This window comes from Salvelinus namaycush, unplaced genomic scaffold (genome assembly GCF_016432855.1).
Source record: "Salvelinus namaycush isolate Seneca unplaced genomic scaffold, SaNama_1.0 Scaffold842, whole genome shotgun sequence".
NCBI lineage: Eukaryota > Metazoa > Chordata > Actinopteri > Salmoniformes > Salmonidae > Salvelinus > Salvelinus namaycush.
Genome location: NW_024061578.1, coordinates 39,022 through 43,810, shown reverse-complemented (window position 1 = coordinate 43,810; position 4,789 = coordinate 39,022). Strand labels below are relative to the sequence as shown.

The window sequence follows — 4,789 nt, the reverse complement described above, 5'->3', positions numbered from 1 at the left end:
GTCAGGACTACCGGGCATGATGACTCCTTGCTGTCCCCAGTCCACCTGGCCTTGCTGCTGTTCCAGTTTCAACTGTTCTGCCTGCGGTTATGGAACCCTGACCTGTCCACCGGATGTGCTACCTGTCCCAGACCTGCTGTTTTCAACTCTTAATGATCGGCTATGAAAAGCCAACTGACATTTATTCCTGGTTATTATTTGACCATGCTGGTAATTTATGAACATTTTGAACATCTTGGCCATGTTCTGTTATAATCTCCACCCGGCACAGCCAGAAGAGGACTGGCCACCCCTCATAGCCTGGTTCCTCTCTAGGTTTCTTCCAAGGTTTTGGCCTTTCTAGGGAGTTTTTCCCAACCACCGTGCTTCTACACCTGCATTGCTTGCTGTTTGGGGTTTTAGGCTGGGTTTCTGTACAGCACTTCAAGATATTAGCTGATGTACGAAGGGCTATATAAAATAAACTTGATTTGAACTTGATTTGATTCACTTTTTCATAATGATCCCAACTGGATGTTGTTTCCTAGAAGCATCTACACCAGCTTGTTGTTGCTGTTGTTGTTGTTGTCATGGTTGTATCTGTTGGGTAGCAACTTCACCAGCTTGTTGTTGTTCTGAAGCATCTTGTGTGATGTAGGTCTTGTGGGGAGAGGGTGAGAGAAGATGGATTCTATTCATATGCTGTCCAGCTTCTGAAGAACGTATGGTGCTAGAATGGAGAGGAGATCAGTAAACAACAGAACGTATGGTGCTAGAATGGAGAGGAGATCAGTAAACAACAGAACGTATGGTGCTAGAATGGAGAGGAGATCAGTAAACAACAGAACGTATGGTGCTAGAATGGAGAGGAGATCAGTAAACAACAGAACGTATAGTGCTAGAATGGAGAGGAGATCAGTAAACAACAGAACGTATGGTGCTAGAATGGAGAGGAGATCAGTAAACAACAGAATATATGGTGCTAGAATGGAGAGGAGATCAGTAAACAACAGAACATATGGTGCTAGAATGGAGAGGAGATCAGTAAACAACAGAACGTATGGTGCTAGAATGGAGAGGAGATCAGTAAACAACAGAACGTATGGTGCTAGAATGGAGAGGAGATCAGTAAACAACAGAACGTATGGTGCTAGAATGGAGAGGAGATCAGTAAACAACAGAAGGTATGGTGCTAGACACTAGCGGTTCTGGGGGAGGGGGGGGGGGCAGTGCCGCTTTGACAACAATTTTGGAACCCCTTGTGGCCCCCCTAAATGTGGAGTATGAAATAATTTTTACATAACTCATTTTTGCTATCGTTCTTTTTTTACATTCGTTATTAGACAGTGGGAACGATGATGATTATGAACATGGTCTTTTGCCTGCTATGCAGTGAAGAAAACGATATGACAACAAAAACGTCTAATGTAACTGGCCCCTCTAACAAACGATATGACAACAAAAACGTCTAATGTAACTGGCCCCTCTAACAGTACACCTGGCCCCTCTAACAGTACACCTGGCCCCTCTAACAGTACACCTGGCCCCTCTAACAGTACAACTGGCCCCTCTAACAGTACAACTGGCCCCTCTAACAGTACAACTGGCCCCTCTAACAGTACAACTGGCCCCTCTAACAGTACAACTGGCCCCTCTAACAGTAAAACTGGCCCCTCTAACAGTACAACTGGCCCCAGCTTGGCCCCTCATGTTGAAATGGTCTTGAACTGCCACTGGTGCTAGAATGGGGAGGAGATCAGAAAACAACATATTTAGATTCTCTTCACAACTAGACAGTTACAGTACATTTGACCTTAAAGTAAAATCCTAATTGTATATATACTTACCTATATAGACACACTTCCCATGGTTTGACAGAAACAAACTAGCTATAAAGACTATTTTCCTGACTGTCTCTACTGATGGCCTCTAACAGCAGAATAAAATCAGTGGGATATTTAACCAGCACTGAAACAGAGTAGGTTGCTAGTTGACTATGTGTTGGAAATTGTTTCAATGCTGCCGTCTACAGATCTAATGTATTGTAATACCACATGTACCAATACAGTAGAATTGACAGTGACACTGTGTAATGATACAATGACCCTCCATCCAATGTTCTGCTGCTGTTGTGCAACATTGTGACACCACTGACATGTTTACAGGTTGCCATGCCGACGAAAGAGAAGGTGTTTTCATTCTGTAATAAGGCCTTCACTTCAGTCTGGATGGCTGGTTGACTGCAGACAGGTTACACAGTATCAGCGTAGGTGTTAGGCTGTTTCTGCTCTCCTCCCAACTACTAATGGAATTGTCCTGCCAATGCAACGTATGAAAATGTATCCACTCACTACTGTAAGTCTCTCTGGATAAGAGCGTCTGCTAAATGACTCACATGTTCAATGTAATGTTCAGTTTGACAATATCAATGGAATAGACCAAAGCAGAGCCATGTATTTAGACATGAATACATGACTCTGGGCAAAAACACAAACAGATCTGGGACCTGCCAGGCTACACAGTTGACATTATAGGAAAACCCGACTAGCTTCTGGTCCAGTACTTACTGACTCGGAGCAGGGCGACATGGAGGAGAAAGTTCCTGACCGAAGACACCACATCTTCATCTCTTCCGGGTCCATCTTCGGCCCGAGTCCCTCCATTTTCAGCATCTTTAGTTAATTATCTGGCGGTGATGTGATCTGATTAGCGGCTTTCTGTCAACCAATAGCCTACTATGCTGTGTTATTAGCTAGAGCTAGACAGTCCGAGTACACTACATCCTGAATGGCCACGAAGATGTGTGTCTGAAATGCACCTTTAAGTTCAGTTGGAGCTGAAACGACGAGCAGATATCTCGATTGAGGATAATGTTAATATTTAGCTACGTTATTAGCTGTTATGTGTTTTGTTTTGCACGCAGGGTATGGCTAAATGGGGTGTGTAGAAATACAGCTAAACCTAGGGTATGGCTAAATGGGGTGTGTAGAAATACAGCTAAACCTAGGGTATGGCTAAATGGGATGTGTAGAAATACAGCTAAACCTAGGGTATGGCTAAATGGGATGTGTAGAAATACAGCTAAACCTAGGGTATGGTTAAATGGGGTGTGTAGAAATACAGCTAAACCTAGGGTATGGCTAAATGGGGTGTTTAGAAATACAGCTAAACCTAGGGTATGGCTAAATGGGATGTGTAGAAATACAGCTAAACCTAGGGTATGGCTAAATGGGATGTGTAGAAATACAGCTAAACCTAGGGTATGGCTAAATGGGATGTGTAGAAATACAGCTAAACCTAGGGTATGGTTAAATGGGGTGTGTAGAAATACAGCTAAACCTAGGGTATGGCTAAATGGGGTGTTTAGAAATACAGCTAAACCTAGGGTATGGTTAAATGGGGTGTGTAGAAATACAGCTAAACCTAGGGTATGGCTAAATGGGATGTGTAGAAATACAGCTAAACCTAGGGTTTGACTAAATGGGGTGTAGAATCCCTCCACCAGTTGAAGCTAATTTACTAATTTACTGTACTATAAACTCTAAAGTACTATTTGGAGAACAGCAAAAACTAACAGAAATGACCCCACACATTAACTATTTAACTGTACTAGAATGCTTAAAAGGTCACAATATGTTTTATATCGGTTATCGGTATGGTTTCTTTTTGGCAAGGAAAATATTGGATATCTGTATCGGCCAAAAATGTAATATCGGTGCATCCCTAATAATAAGGTTGGTAACAAGATGGAACATCGTTGTGGAAATCTGTTGCAGCTCAAGTCGACTACAAAATCCACAATGCAATGCTCTCTGTATGGGCTGGCTGGTAGCTAAACGTATCTACACACAATAATACCAAAGACAATATCAGCATGCGAAGTAGCTAACTAGCTGTTAAATCACCTAAACAAACTGCACTATCAATTTAGGAGTCTACAATCTCACCATATTCAACCTGCAGATCGATGTGTCTCACAGAGTGGAATCTAACATTCACAACTTCAGAAATAATTTTGCGGAGATGGGAAACGGTGCCCTTATCTATGTCAATAGGCGATGCGGTACATTCTGGGCGATTGTGGGACAAGGAGAGCGCTCTTTCAAGGTTTGAACGGGAGTCTATTGGGCTCTAGATTAAAAACCCAACATTATCATGAGTTTTGTCAAAAAGAAGTACAACATTACAGATATTTTCGGAGATGTGAGATAATTAACTTGCTGTCTGTAGTATCGTATAGCTTTGGAATCGTGACAGTACGTACTTTTGATGAAAATAGGCAGTTTCTCGACATAAAGTACACTGACTGAGAATGGATTACGTTACGATTGGTTTAGCAACCGCGTGACGCAACATGACAACGTGAACGTGATTGGTCGACAGTCTGCTGGGTGGGGCGTTATACAGGCACGCAGATCTTTAGAAATGGGAGGATCATTTGTAAATTGAAAAACGTTGCCGACCCTCTGCTATAATGTATATGAAGTCACCTGTCATGTTTTGCACGCTTTGTACAAAATAATAAAACGCAGTACTACAGGATATTTCTTAACGTAGCTCTTTATTAGCTAGCTACAACTGGCATGTTCACGTATCTCCAACCATGATCAACTGACCACGACCTAACCATCTGGGTGGTCTTAACCAATCATAGCACAGTATGATACGGCGGTAAAATGCATCCAATTACAATTCAGTATGTTACACATATGAATATTACATTTTACTCACCAAAGGTGTAACAAAGTGAAACAGTAGATCTCAAAGCCTCAGTTCCGGGACAGTAGTGGGTGAAACCATTCACCTCAGG

At 42.3% G+C, this 4,789-nt stretch overlaps 1 pseudogene; it reads right to left on the bottom strand.

The window, feature by feature from the left end:
- Positions 1 to 409: 409 nt before the first annotated feature.
- On the bottom strand, positions 410 to 4,014 carry LOC120043037 (annotated as a pseudogene).
- Between the last annotated feature and the right edge of the window lie 775 nt (positions 4,015 to 4,789).